General features: G+C 41.2%; 1 long non-coding RNA gene across 3 annotated transcripts; it reads left to right on the plus strand.

The window, feature by feature from the left end:
* Window positions 1-2,392: 2,392 nt before the first annotated feature.
* On the plus strand, window positions 2,393-8,697 carry LOC114287487 (uncharacterized). 3 transcript variants are annotated; one of them, XR_014364465.1, is made up of 5 exons: window positions 2,393-2,646; window positions 7,109-7,276; window positions 7,421-7,944; window positions 8,045-8,142; window positions 8,297-8,697. It is a non-coding gene; the product is annotated as an uncharacterized LOC114287487 (long non-coding RNA). The 3 variants fall into 3 exon arrangements; XR_003637907.2 differs by having other exon boundaries at window positions 7,421-8,142; XR_003637906.2 differs by lacking the exon at window positions 2,393-2,646 and adding an exon at window positions 3,203-6,956 and having other exon boundaries at window positions 7,421-8,142.
* Window positions 8,698-15,867: the final 7,170 nt, after the last annotated feature.

The following is a 15,867-nucleotide window of genomic DNA, read 5'->3' on the forward strand; positions in this document are numbered from 1 at the left end:
TGTTTTGAAACCATATTGTGGCATCCATTGAATATAGGCCCTTGCTTGGGGGTAATAGTACCATATGCCTTTGCCTGGGGGTGATAGTACCATGGTTATAGGCCCTTGCTTGGGGGTAATAATACTGGCTATAGGCCCTTGCCTAGGGATAACAATACCATGGCTGTAGGCCCTTGCCAGGGGGTAAAAATGCCATGGCAAAAGGCCCTTGCCTGGGGGTAATAGTACCATGGCTATAGGCCCTTGCCTGGGGGTAACAATACCATGGCTAGTATGATACGTCATCATTGGAATGAAATTGTTACTTCATAGATGTACAACAAATAATAGTACTAGTGGCTTTTGCTACGACAAAGAGATGCTTTTATGGCTAATCAAAATGTTTTGTTGTGAATTCGATCTATTATGGCAAATGCCATCCTTGAAAATGATTTAAGATTCATTTCGGAACTGTAAGACATGTTTTTGTACTATTGATGAACTTCATTCATTTAACCTTTTATTTTGTTATTACTCATTGGGCTCTAGCTCACTATTCATTTATATATGTATTTGTAGGTGGGCAAACTGAACATCAGAGTTAGATAGCGTCGAGTTTACCAAGTCAGCCTTTTGTGAAGCTTCCAAGTGATGTAATTAGGCTTGGGTGGAGCCATACTTGTCAAACCCCTTTTGTGTGGTTTAATGATTTTGTATTTGTTCATAATTGGGGTTGTATTTTGTAAGACATGAATTGTACTTATGTTCCATGGCTTGTACTTATGTTGGAGGTAATTTTTGAAACAATACCTTGCTTAATATATTTGCTCTCCTCATATATGCACAACTCAATGGAATAATTCTATAATATTTTAGACTTTTGCTAGGCCTCGTATTTTACTTTTAAATGTTTATTTGTATGGAGGTCGTAGGTAATCTATGATTACTGGCCGATCATGACGCTGAACCTATAGGGGCGGGTTCGGGTCTTGACAAGTAGCATCATATCTGAGTTCATAACTTATTTTATAATAGAATAGCCCTTTGACCCTAAAAAAATTTGGCAGGGTTACATCTCTTTGACCCAATTCGGCAAAGCCGCCATTTTGGGCCCCAAAAAATTGAGTGAAATATAAAGGCCTCAAATTTTTTTTGGCTATTATATTAGCCCACAAAAAAATCCACTTGAATTTGAAAAGCCTCGACAAAGTTTGGTGAAAATTCAAAACTAATAGTTGATTGTTGTGGTGAATTATTTAAAACCAATGGATGATTGTTTTTATTGGTAAAAACTAAAAAATCGATTGATATGGTGAATTATTTTAAATTAATGGATGGTTATTTCTCAAATGAATAAATTGCATGTAGAATACGAGTAATTATACTAGTTATAGTTGTTTTTAGAGAAATAAACTTTTCAAATTTAAAATTGATAAGAAACTTTTCAAATTTAAAATTGATTAAATTTTATCTTTGGTTACTATGTCACAAGAAAGATTGAATGTATTAACAATTTAATCCATCAAAAATGATTTAGTTAATAAGTTGAATTATGCAAATTAAATAAGCATTTTTGTAGTTAAAAATATGAGAAAGGTGATTTAAGTGTACAGTTTGTTCACTTTTTATTTAGTACTTCAGCTTGAATTATTTTAATTTTTTCATTTATTGCAAAGTTTGTTATATATTTAAATAAATTTTAATAATTATATATATGATCAAAATTTAAATACATGATCTTTTGATCATAATTATTATTTTTTAAATGCATGAGGGGGCCCCATATCAAGAGTTCATTTTGGGCCTCCAAAATGTCAAAGCTGGACCTGGTTCGAATCTTAAACCCAAATTGTTTATGTTGATTGGAACCATTGCCTTGTATTTTGTATTATTTTCAGTCTTTCGGAAATGATGGGTATGCATTTGACATTTTAGTTTTTATAATTGGGACGTCCTTCTAGATGTTTAGAGACTTAATTGATCTGTTAACAAGATGATTGGGCAAGATTGGACAAAAAATCCCAAATTCAAATGTCTCTCCACACTTTGAATATTGATGTGAGGCTGAAACTGTTGGAAAACTTACTTCTGAGACTTTAATTTAGTCATAAAATTGATCAAATTTTAACTCCAGAAGAAGGAGATATGTCTATTTGAAGTTTACCTTGTAAAGTTGTTTGGGTCAATCTACATGTGAGAAATATTTGTTCTACACGAGTGGTTATGTAAGCTAGCGAAAGAAATTCAGTGAGAAAATCCACATGAGCAGCCCAAAATTTTTGCACGAGCAGATTGCACGGTCCAAAATTTGAGCAACGTGGCTGCCTCACAACCAAATTTTTGGACCACACATATATATATATATATATATTTTGCATTAAGTTGAGATATTTTCTCTCCCCTTTCATTTTAAACACATTTTCTCTCTCTCTCTCTCTCTCTCTCTCTATATATATATATATATATATATCATTTCCCTTTTTCTGTATTCTTCCTACCAAACCCATACACAAATCCTTTATATTTGTTGTCTTGGAGTTAGATTCAATCAAAATTCGGAGTATTAACGTTGTAGAGCTTGACAAAGGCTTCGAGATCATCCAAAGCAAAATCCGATTCAGACATTTTTAAGAAATTGTGCTTCTCTTCTTCTCTTCTCTTCAAGAGGTAGGGTTTCCTTCTATTTATTTAAAATGGATTTCTATGAGTGTATGTGATAATTTTGATATACTCCATTGGGAGATTGGTAACGATTTTTTTTTCTTTCTTTCTTTCTTTCTGAAATTGCATGTTAGAAATTAGGGTTTGGAAACGATTGGATATTTTTCTATTAGTTTCTTATTGAACTTGTTTTCTATATATCAAAGAGCATATGGGTGTTTTAATTTGAGAAAAACCTCAATTTTTGTTTATAAAAACCCTAATTTGTGAAATTACATAAACTGAGTAGATTTTTTATTTATTTATTTTGAAATTGGGATCAATTGCATGAGTAATATGAAATTGGATATCGGTAGAGATTCATTGTTGGCCATTGGTGGAGAATGACATTGTTGTAGAATTTATCATCATAGTATAGACAACCCATTTTGATTGCCCCTCAGACTTGGACACTTCCTTAAAGCTCCTTGATGATGAAAACCAAGATGTGTGGCTTCAATGCCTTCAATATGAGCCATGGATAAGGGTGGATCCCTACCCTACACCTATTTTAGCCAAAATGATTTTAGAGATGTTGATTCCAAACATTCTACATTTTTCAAGCTCCTAGTTCCATTAAAATCATGTATTTTGTAGAAAATGAACAAGAACAAAGTAGAAATGCATGGAAAGGAAGAGAATATTTTGGAAACACACTGGCCACACCTTTCTTGTTAGCCGCACAATGTGTAGGAAAAGTATTTGGCCAATATGGGCGACGCACAGAGCAGTTTCTAGAAGACGGTCCCCCGAACATGTTGGAAGATACTTTTCTCCACAATTCGTCTGCTTCAGACTAAACACAGGGTGACATAATGTGTAAAAATGGATTTCTGAGGTACAAATAGTGGGAATATGGAAGGTTTGGGATTATTTCAGAGCGTAAACATAGCCCTTTCGTTGAGACCTCGAACCACGTACAACACTACTTTCATCATCGAGCGTACTGGGCAAAGTGCTCGAGCCTTGTGGGCAGTAAAAAATAGGGTGTCTATAGTTGCCCCGCGTTGATAGAACTCGAAGTCATAAAGTGACGTGAGTAAATGTCAATGCCCAGAGACGACCCATTTTGACAGGGCCGCAAGGCTTGGGCAAGAAATCAAGACATAAATGCAAAGATTGAACTCGAGGGCAAAGCGCAAAAATAAAATGTAGCAAATAACTTATGATCATGCAATGAAACAATGCAATGAAACATTCGAATGTCAATGAAGCAATGAAACAACGCTACAATCTAAACAAGAATGCAATGTTTGAATGAAAATGTAAACCATAGCAAAATAAACCCCGCTGTGTCTCACACAGAAAGAAGTGCATAAACTGACACATCTCACGTAGAAAGGACAAAGAAAGCACAAACTAAACTACGTCTCACGTAGAAAGGATGTAAGAAAATGTAGACCTAACTATGCCTCGTGTAGGAAGGGTGAAGGGCGACGTAACCATCGAGCGCACCCAAGGTTTTCAATCGAGATCCTAACGTATCTCACGTGAGAGGATGAAGGGTGGTGTGTACAAATAGGCGCACTTGATATTTTCAACCAAAGCAAACAATCCTAACGCGTCTCACGCGATAGGAGGAGAGGTGGTGTGAAGAAACAGGCGCACTTATTGTTTTTAACTGATTTGGACAATCCTAACGCATCTCACACGAGAGGAGGAGGACGGTGTGAAAACCGGGCACACCTGATGTTTTTAATCGAGATAAACAATCCTCACGCATCACATGCGAGAGGAGTAAAGGTGGTGTGAACAAACAGGCGCTCCTATTGTTTTTAACTAGGGTAAACATTCCTCATGCGTTGCACAGGAGAGGAGAAAAGGTGGTGTGAACAAACAGGCGCATCTGTTGTTTTTAATTGAGGGTAAACAATCCTCACGTGTCGCACCCGAGAGGAGGAAATGTGATGTGAACATCGGGACACACCCGTTGGTTTTAACCGAGGATATACAATCCTCACGCATCGCACGCAAGAGGAGGAGAGGTGGTGTGAACACCGGGACACACCTGTTGTTTTTAATTGAGGCAAACAATCCTCATGCATTGCACGCAAGAGGAGGAGAGGTGGTGTGAACACTGGGACACGCCTGTTGTTTTTAACCGAGGTAAACAATCCTCACACGTCGCACACGAGAGGAGGACATCGGAATAATGCATAAGCAGCCAAATTCAGAAGCAGGCAAACTTTGAAGCAAAATTATTTCATTCTCGGGAAGGCCTTGGAAATGAAGCCATAAGGCCCACGAAGATAACTCAAGCCATGACACAACGCATAAATGTGAATTAGTGAAATGACAAAGAAGTGAACACGAATTCTACACCAAGAGACGTAAAATCAAAATGACCAAAACAACGTAATAAGGTGAAAGGCAATTTGCCAATGTGTTAAAACAATGGGCTTTAATTTGAACACACCGCATTCCAATTTGATGGTAAAATGGATGATGATTTTACTGTGATACGAATGAATTTATCTGGAACTCCTCTGAATGAACCATGCACACAATATCATGTGTTACGAAATAACGAAACGAATGAAAGCAACAAATCATGAAGTCATGCAATAGAACAAAACATAATGAACAAAATTCCTCCATTTTCCCTTTCCTTCCTTTTATATTTTGGTTTCTATTCCCTTCCTTCTCTTTTTATATTTTCTTTTTCACTCACTTTTTTTTTTATCTCTTTGTTTTCTTTCTTTTCTTCTTCACTTCTTTCTTTTTTTCCTCTCTTTTTCACTTATCTTCTTCACTATTTTTCTATTTGCTTTTGTTTATTTTTTTAGATTAAAACTCCATGATACAAGGGAAAAACAAAGAAGTAAATAAAAAGACTAACTAAATTCACATTAAAAGCCGGCCAGGCCTCGATGAAGTACGACTTAGCTTCGATAGCGGCAAGGGCAGAATCGGGAAAGCTGCGTGACACGGTTGTTTTAAACATATTCCAACCTCCATTTTGCACACATCCAAGGTCAAAACTCCTCCCCTTCTCTGTCTAGGCTTCTCTTCTCTCTAGATTTCCACCCCCTTGAGTTACCCAACAACCCTTGCAATTTTTTCCCTTGAAACCCTTTCCCTCCTTTACACTTTGAACCTAACAAAAATCAATTTGGTGGAGTTTTGGGGTTTCTCTTGTTTTCCCTCACATTTGGCCACACTTTCCTTTTTTCCCCCTTTGACTTTCCATAACCTCTTTACTTTCTCTCTCATAGGGTTTGAATTTTGAGATTCTCATCCATTTTCACTCATCCCTTCACTTTTTCTTCTCCTTTTTCACTTTCTCTCTATGGCTAGTGATGAGGTTCCCATCCCGGACCCTGCCATTAGTATTGGCACTATCTTAGGTGTAGATATAGAGGCCGAGGACGTTCCCACGTTGCCTCCGCTCATTGATAGGCCATTTGATGCGGCCACTTACTGACCACGTACACTTGCTCCATCCGCAGGCGGTATTTTGAGATTTGAGGGCCTCATCCCAGGGATAGATGAGGACATCCTACTGCGAGAGCCCGTGCAGCACTTGTCCGCCGATGTCTCCACGATAAGTAACTTTTCCTTCGTCTTGTACATATGTTGAATCTCATAAACAAACCACTCGTTAGTGCTATTTACATATTGATAATACTCCCAATTTACAAGTGATAGCTAGGAGGGTTGGCGGCTATGGATCCATATCAGGTCCCCGGCACTGGTATGAGAGGCTTCCCCACAGAGGTCCATACACTAGTTGATGTTGCCGGCTTTGGGCCCTTCTGTTTAGGGCTCATACAGATGAGGGCTGAGTCGCTATTATACGGGGCCCTACTAGAGAGATAGTGGGACACTATGGACTCGTTCCACTTCTCATCGATTGGGGAGCTAACTCTGACCCCATACGATTTCGGGTTGGGGTTAGCGGCCCCATCCCATGTGATCTTGATATGACATAGTGGAGAGCCATACAACATTAGCTTCTCGGAGCCATCCCAGACACTACCAACCACGGGATGGTGAGGTACAGTTGGTTTTTGGAGCGCTTCACCGACCTTCGGCCAGCTACTCCAGATGACGTCGCCTAGTACACCTGTGGCTTCTTTATGTATCTCCTTGGCACTACCCTGTTTTCCAACAAGGAAAACATCGTGGGATTATATCTTCTGGGGGCACTGGTGCACCTACTACAGGTGATAGAGTATGACTGGGGTGGCATCGGCTTGGCTATCTCGTACTGCTACATAAGCTTCACATCCCGCCGCAAGGCAGATTCACTTGGTTGCTATTAGATGGTGCGGGAGGTACACCTCATATTTACTTTTTCTATTCAGCTTTACATTTTGTTCAGTTTTTCATTTCCTGCTCATTTTTGCGTTACATCCCTTGTTTGCATCTATTTATTTGTTATGTTCATAACTACTTATCTACTCTATCCATGTCTTTTTGTTTGTAGCTATGTGTTTACACATATTTCACCTCTCTGGCTTCGGTTCCAGTGAGGCCGATTGAGTTGTCAGTACCCCGCTCCTGGTACTATAACTCCCGATTTGAGCGATACCGCCACGTAGACCGAGACTTCCCTTACTTTCGCCGTTTCTTCGACACCATCACCGCGGATTAGGTAACAAAATACTAGTCTTTAACTTTTACATACTGCTGTCTCCATATTGTCATTTCCATACTATTGATTCCATATGACACTGTTTCCATGCTGTATTGTTTCTATACTGCTTAGGTCTTTAGCATCTAACATCTACTTCCATAGGTTGACTGGCACCCTTGGGCGAGTATCCCTCAGGCAATGAGGGCAACCTATGTTACCGCATGGCATGCCTCTACTATGATGATTTTGTTCGAGGGTCCCTTTGGTAGGGCATATTACTTGGGAGAGAGGTTCATCTGGCAGACGTGAGGCGTTGTTGAGCCTGACATTCTACATCCTCCTCCTTTAGGCATGATGGGAGTTGATGAGCTTCACGATGGTCATCAGATTGACTTCCTGATGTTGAGAGAGGATGGTGACTGACATCATGAGCCCAACGACTTCACCACTTTCTCGTAGACTTGGGTATGACACCTCTTATCCTGGGTATGGTCCACGCTATTCCAGAGATTGCTACTGCTGCTACTGTCGCCAGAGGAGTTCCTACTATAGCTCCCATTCTTGGGCTTCCGGTGATTCCTACGAAGGTCGTATACATGCAGCCAGACAGGGAGATTGAGCAGATCCCTCTTGAACAAATTGAGGAGAGGGATCGCAGATTGGTGATTGCTCTCGGCATTGAGCAGGTACACATTTCTTTATATTTCTGGCCACTACACTACTCTACGTCTTCATTGTACTTTGTTGCTTTGTTCCACTGTGCTAAACTCTCCATTGTTTTGCAAGTACCCACGACATATGCTGATGACCTTCTCTAGACGAATGACCAATTGCTCCTCATGGTGCGGAGGAGGCAGACAGCTCTAGCCATTTACAGGATTGAGGTATGCTTTGCCCCCAGTTTACAGTCATTACAGTCTTACTCATAACTTTATTGGCCTCTTCTAATATCCGTACTCTCTTTCTCTCTCTCTTTTTTTTTTTTTTTTTTTTTTTTTTTTTTTTTTTTTTCTGTTCTGTAACTTGAGCCGGCACTAGTTGCACCTATAGGACCTCCTCCTACTAGGAGACAAAGACGGGGCCCAGTGAGGGGCAGAGGAGGAGCTGACCAGGGGAGAGGCAGAGTGAGGCATCACTCACCTCCCGAGGAGTCCTTTGAGGAGTACACGACTTCTGCGGATGAGGGCGAGGCGGTTGACATGCAGTCTAGTAGCTCCAGTCATGACAGCGACGCACCTCCTCCACAGCCGAGGAGGAAGAGAGCGAGGATGGGTTGCTGATGATGATGATGATTTCTTGTTTTTGTTTTTGCTTTGTAGTTAAAGACTAGCTTCAGATAGACCCTTTTGTTGTTGAAGAATTTTCTTTTGTTTTGTTGCTTTGCAAAACAATGATCGGGGTTAGACCTGTTAGTTTGTAAAAGAAATTTTTTTGACTAATCTCCTTGCATAATATGTGATGAATGGCATGTAATGAATGGCGTAACCTTTGCATGGTAACTTCGCATAAGACTTAAATCAATGAATATTTACCCTTGTATTCATTCTTGAATCGGATAACAACCCACAACCGGACAAAACGTAAAATACAACTTGATAACAGAATGAAAACAACTCAAAAATACTAAAAAACATCTGGTACAAACAAAAAGGACTTAAAACACAACTGCGGTATGCCAAGACAAAGACCAACTTTTTTGAAATTGCACTGATCTGGAGGCACGACTGGGCCTAAACATGAGGTCGGTCAATGCTGTCTAGCTATTACATACTGCTCCTTCTCAACCTCTATAAATGGTGCTCCTATGCTATTTTTCTAGCAGAATAGCAAGTCTTTGCTATTTTGCTCTCAAGATGGAGACACTGTTCAACAGTAGGCTCCGAGACTGGGTAGCCACTTTGGACGGCTCGGAAAAGGTGAACTTTTGCGATTTCGGCCTAAACGCCCCTTTTCCTCTGAGCTGCACTTCCCTTTCTTCATGCCTCAGTTCGATGTTGGAATCCAATCACACATGCATTTCACTTTCACAAGAGGTGTGTTCGACACTCGAGGAATTTCGAGCATTGACGAAATCCCGGGATGATGAAAAAATCATGCTGCAACTCCGTTTTGGCCATGCCCAAGCTTTGGGATGGATGTGTGGGCTAACGTTACACGAGGCTCGATCGTTGGCACATGATGGGGAGCTAGACATCCCTAGTTTAGTTCATCAATTTTTTTCTATTAGAGATAGGAGTAACCTTCTCTGGCGAGTCCATAAACAACATGCTCTCTATTTATGTCTACTTGTACAATTCCTCCTTGCCCCTAGTTTCAGTGGAGCCGACATCTGGTTAATTGAAGTGGCCCAATGTCTGAAAGAGGGTAAGAGTTGCATGGGCTTGGCCCTGGTTGAAACCTTGATGGGTTTGAATGCCTTTCATCGGCGAGAGGCTACCCACTTTGCAGCGAGTCCATTACTTCTCCAGGTATTATTTTCCACCCTTTTAATTTATGATTCTCACATCACTCAACATTCACTCTCTGTTTTTCTCTTAAAACCTCTTCCTTACTTTTCCCTTATCGTACATTTCTCTATTCTTCAATCTCTCTTATTTTTCATCCCTTCCCAGGTATGGCTTGCGGATAAACTGCAAGTAGTGAGCCCTTGCCCAGAATACTCGGACAGAGCTTACTTCTTTTGGAAAATGGCTAGTGGATTTCCCTTCAGAAGGGTTGTGGTGTGACTAGATGTACAACTGACATAACTTGGCGTTGCCCCTGGCTTAATTTGGCTGAAATAAGCTACAACATGTCCCGACAGTCGGGTGTAGAGTTGATTGGCCTCACACATTGCGTATTCTATTTCCCTCTGTGGTTTAGACGCCAGTTTGGGCATGATCAGACACATCCAGATGAAGGAGTGGAGTACACAGCTTCATTTTCGATTCATGTCTTGCACCTGCCCCAGTATCTCGCGACCTGGAGGATGAGAGAGATTCTGGCCCCTGCTATTAGTTTCAGTTACACCCTATCTGAGAAGTGTTTAGCTTGGCTCGAAAAGGAGGCAAAGGTTGGGCCTTCTTTGGCAGCAGAATCCTCTATGAAGGTGAGCAGAAGACATAGAGCTACCTGACTTAGCTGTGCCCCTAGTTTTACTGCTTTGATATTTTCTTTTCAAGTTTTAAGATGTAAAAGCAATTTTGATCTAAATCAAAGAGGGAGAATGTACTTGCATTGAAATCAATAAAATTAAAGTTACAAGTACTGACAATTTTCCTTTTGGTCTAAAAATGATCCGAGTTGTAAAAGGTAAATTTTAAATAAAACCAACTTTTATTAAAACTTTTCAAAACAATTTTCAGAAACGATCACCACCTGACACACATAGAATCAATTCTCAAGGTGTACAATCCCGAATCAGAAGATCATAACTGCCCCTGATTGCATATCACTGCTGCTCTGTATTGTAACCAACTTTTCTTCCCAAAATGAAGATCACAACTGAACTAATAGATAAAGAATAAAGATGACCTGATCAAGAAAATGGACAGTTGAGTTGGAGATAGTTACGGCCGAACTTTAGGGTGAAGTTGCCTACGTGTGCCAAAAATGGGAATCGGGCCTTATGTAGTTCGGCTAAGGTTCACTCGAGTATTAACTCTCTCTTTTGCGCTCTAACTTTTGCCAAAGTTGCCCTTTAGGGTTTTCAGCCTTGCGAGCTTAGTTTTTCTTTGTTTCTAATTTTTCATGCTCTAACTTTTGCCTGAGGTCACCCTTTCGGGGTTTCAGCCTAGCGAGCCTCTCAGGGGTAATATTTTTTCAACTTGTCCATATTGATCGGTTGTGAGAACTCCAGGCCATCCAAGTCCATAAGAATAATTGTCCCTCCTGACTAGATTGACCTGATGATATAAAGACCAATCCAATTGGGTTTGAACTTGCCCCTAGGGTCATGGATGGGAGACCGATTGTCTTTCAATACGATGTCCCCTTCCTTAAGATTTCTAGACTTAACTTTCTTGTTAAAAGCCTTGGCAATTCTGCGTTGGTAGCCCTGGACATGATACAATGCCCTTAGTCTTCTCTCATTCAAACAACATTAACTCCTTGAACCTACTCCGTTGCCAGTTTGCCTCTGCTATCTGACACTCAGCCATAACTCGTAGCGACGACACTTCAATTTTGATCGGCAAAACAGTCTCCATCCCATAAATGAGAGAATAGGGGGTTAGCCCCGTAAATGTTTGGATTAAGGTTCTGTTGCTCCAGAGCGCAAATGGCAATTTATCTGGCCAGTCCCTGTAAGTTTCCACCATCTTCTGCATAATTCTCTTGATATTTTTGTTCGCAGTCTTGACAGCTCCATTGGTTTGTGGCCTGTAGGTTGATGACTCATGGAAAACCACGTTATATTTTTCAAGCAAGTCTATCACTTCTTTCTTGAAGTGCGACCCATTATCGAAGATAATCTTATTCGGAACCCCATATTGGCAAATGATGTTGTTTTTAATGAACTTAGCCACATGCGATGGTTTCAATACATAGTAAGACTGGGCCTCCACCCATTTTGTGAAGTAGTCGATTACTACCAGAATGAACTCATGCCCATTTGATCCCTTTGGCGTGATTGCACCGATAACATATCTCCTCCAAACAGAGAATGGCCATGGTGAAGTCATATTGTAGAGCTTTGACGATAGTATGTTCATGCGATTAGCATGAATGTGGCATTTATGGAAGCATCGAACAAAACCAATACAATCCTCTTCCATGGTTGACTAGTAGTAGCCTTGTCTAAGGATTTTTCGGGCGAGCATCACGCCGTTCATGTGGGCTCTACACTTTCCTCCGTGAATGGCCTACATAAGGCGCTTTGATTCCTCCTCCTCAACGTATAGTTTATGCATTCCCAAATGACCTTTTTTGTATAACTTGCCCCCGCAGATGATAAATTGGATGACGAGACGCCGTATTCTCCTTTTGTCCTTGGCAGTTGCTCCTGGTGGATGCACCTCTTTCTCCAAGAAATTCCAAATATCGTAATACCAGGAGTTTTTATTTGAAGCCACATCTATCGCGACAATGGTTTCATAGGCCGGCATGTACTTCTGTTTAATAATGATTGGACGCATCCTGACTCCCAATGGAATGTCTACCATAGAAGATAGAGTTGCTAGTGTGTCAGCGAATCGGCTGCTCTCCCTTAGCAGGTGGGTGAACATTAGCTTTTCAAACCTTGGAATTAACATATCCAAGGCCTGATAGTAAATCTTCATTTTCTCCTCTTTAACCCGCGAATCTCCGTTGGCTTAAGACACAACTAAGTTCGAATCCTTGATGATGTCTAACCTTTTTGCCTCTAGTTCTAGCGCGACTTCTAAACTAGCAATACATGCCTCATTCTCTGCTTCGTTGTTAGATACTTTGAATCGGAGTTTGAAGGCTAAAGGTATATGGGAGTCATCGGGTGCTATTAGCAACACACCGATTCCATAACTGTATTCATTGGCTACTCCGTCAAAGTACATCATCCACGTTTTCTCCTCTATTTGCAGAATATCCTCATCTGGAAAAAATTACTCCACCGCTTCATCCCCCTCTACTGGGTGATCTGCCAGGAATTCTGTTGCAGCTCTCCCTTTAACTGACTTGCGTGTAACATGTTTGAGATTAAATTCGGAGAGAAGAAGCAACTAACGGGCTAGCCTACCCATAAGTGCTGGTTTCTAAAAAAGATATTTGATGGGATCTAATCTTGAATCTAGAATTACTGAGCGAGCTAACAGGTAGTGCCTCAACTTCCAGGTAGCCCATACCAAGGCTAGCAAGCTTTCTTGAGGGGAGTGTAGCGGGTCTCGTACTCTAGCATTTTCTTGCTCAAGTAATAAACGGCTTTCTCCACCTTGGCCTTCGACTCCTAAGCAAACATACACCCCATGGTTGAGTTCATCACTGTAAGGTACAAAATCATCGGTTTTCCTGGTTCTGGTGGTGACAACACAGGCAAATTCTGCATGTACTACTTGACCTGCTCAAAAGCAAACTGACAGCGATCATCCCATTGGAATTTCTTTCCCTTCTTTAGGAGACCAAATAGTGGTTCACAAGTCAAGATTAATTTGGAAATAAACTGTCTTATGAATTACATCCTTTTCAGTCCTCAGTGGTGGCATTTCTAAGATGGCCTTGATTTTGGAAGGATCTACCTCAATTCCTCTTTTTGGGATCAGGAATCCCATCATTTTTCCTTCTGTTACCCCAAAAGTACATTTCTACGGGTTAAACCTCAATATGTATTCCCTAATCCGTTGAAAGAATTTCTCCAAGGTGGTGTAGTGGCCCTCTCAATATTTGGACTTGACAATCATATCGTCCACATACACCTTAACCTCTTTGTGGATCATGTCATGCAGAATGTTGGTTGCATCCTTTTGATAAGTAGCCCCAGCATTCTTCAACCCAAATGGCATAACTCGGTAGTAATAGGTACTCCATGGTGTTATGAATGCAGTTTTCTCTTTATCCTCGGGTGCCATCAGAATTTGGTTATACCCGGAAAACCCATCCATGAATGATAATAGTGCGTGGCCAGCGGTGAAGTCTACCAACTCGTCTATGTGCGGTAGCGGAAAGTCATCCTCTAGACTAGCCTTATTCAGATCCTTGAAGTCGACACAGACCCTGATTCTGCCATCCTTCTTTGGGACTGGAACAATATTGGCCAACCACGTTGGATACTCAGATACAAGCAAGAACCTGGCTTGATCTGTTTGGTAACTTCTTACTTGATCTTCAGAGGCTAATCTGGGCGGACCCTGCATAATTTCTGCTTAACTGATCAGGCCTCAAGGTCAAGAGGGATCCAGTGTAGTACAATCTCAGGATCGATTCCAGGCATGTCTTCGTAGGACCATGCGAAAACATCTTTGAAATCTTTTAATAAAGTGATTAAATGCTCGTGCTCCTTCGAAGACAATGTGGACCCGATCTAGACCAAGCGAGGATCTTCCTCAGTATCCACGTTAATTGATATAATTTCATGTATACAGGGCTTAACACGCCTTTCCTCCTCATGATCAACCAAAATTTTCAAAACCCAAGGAATTTCTTTCTCTTCGTTTATGTCAAAATTTTGAAAATTAAAATCAATACAACAAACCAAAGGCACAGAGAAGTGAGCAAAGTCCACGGCATTCCTATTCAAAAAGTCTGGATCTTCGGTTACAGTGGACTTGAAAGAAAAGCTAATAGACGACCTGGACAGGACTTTGGTATCCAGGTTACCAATCCTAGAAGTACCAGACTCAGAGGAACTCAAATTTGACTCCGACTCACTATCCGATCCAGAACTGCCGATAACACCATGCTCAAACTTCTAGACCAAGCGTGGAGCCTCAGACGTATCCATGATAAGATTGGAGAAATCCGCTGCTGGGTTATCCCCGATCATTGAGTAAAATTATCCCCCAAGTTGGTGGTCTCTGCTCTAGCAGTAGAACTTACCAATAGGTCAGCCCGTGCTTTTCCCAACAGCTCTTCCTCTTCAATGTCCAGGCTTCCAGACTTACCTTGATCTGTGCTAGGGCTCAGGTCTACTTGTTCATCCCCCTTTTCTAGTAATTGGTGTCCGAAGAAGATCTCAAACGCCGGATACCTTGTTTTTGTTTCCCAATCAAACCAGGGCTCTGGGAATCCACAAAAGGGGAAATCTTCCCCTTAGCGAACAAAATGTCCATTTAGGTTTCCCTGTATTGGTTTGTGGACTAACTCGTACTGCCTCCCAATCCTTTTTACTTTCAACCTTCCTCGTAACTCCTCCACTTTTCATTGTTAATGTGCAGCGATAGGTTTGTATCCCAGCTCGAAAGTGTGGGGGTTATGACTTATCTCCTTGGCAACAATACTTCCCTACCTACCACTTCTGCCCAATCCTGATATAGGAATATGCCCCTGTTTGTTCATTATGTAGATGGATTGCGCACTCATGTAGTTCCCATTGCCCGCAGCCATGATGGATTGGACTAACCGGGTATTTGCTAGAGAGAAGCTAGAAAGGAATACATCCTCCTCCCCATGTATGATTTCTAATAATGGCGTAGTGGTTCCCTGGGGAGGATGGATCTCAGAATTATCATACACAGTGGCAATCCCGCCTTTGAAGGGGTATTTCACTAACTGATGGACTGTTGATGATACAACTCTCATCTGATGTAGCCAGGGTCTCCCTAGTAATAGATTAAAAGCGACCGGAATGTCCATGACATGGAATTCCACCTCATGCTTAGACAGGCCAATTAGGATATAGCTCTTGAACGTTCCCATAATATCCCAGCATGTATTGTCGTAAGCCTAGATGGCCTGAGTCATAGGTGTGAAGTCAACCGGCCTCGAACCGATGGTGTAGGTAGTTCTCACTGGACATACATTGATCGCCGACCTGGTATCTACTAGCACCACTGGAATCCACTTTTTTTGACTTTCCAGGGTTACATATAAGGGTCAGTTGTGGTTGGCACCCTTAGGTGGTAACTCCTTATCTGTAAAAGATATCACCAATGTAATGTCCCCAGATGTAATGAACGATACCAATTGGTCAGCAGTGGTATCGATAGGCAGTTTGGTCCGGT

This window comes from Camellia sinensis, chromosome 3 (assembly GCF_055761805.1).
Source record: "Camellia sinensis isolate YWXY chromosome 3, ASM5576180v1, whole genome shotgun sequence".
NCBI classification, from domain to species: Eukaryota; Viridiplantae; Streptophyta; class Magnoliopsida; order Ericales; family Theaceae; genus Camellia; species Camellia sinensis.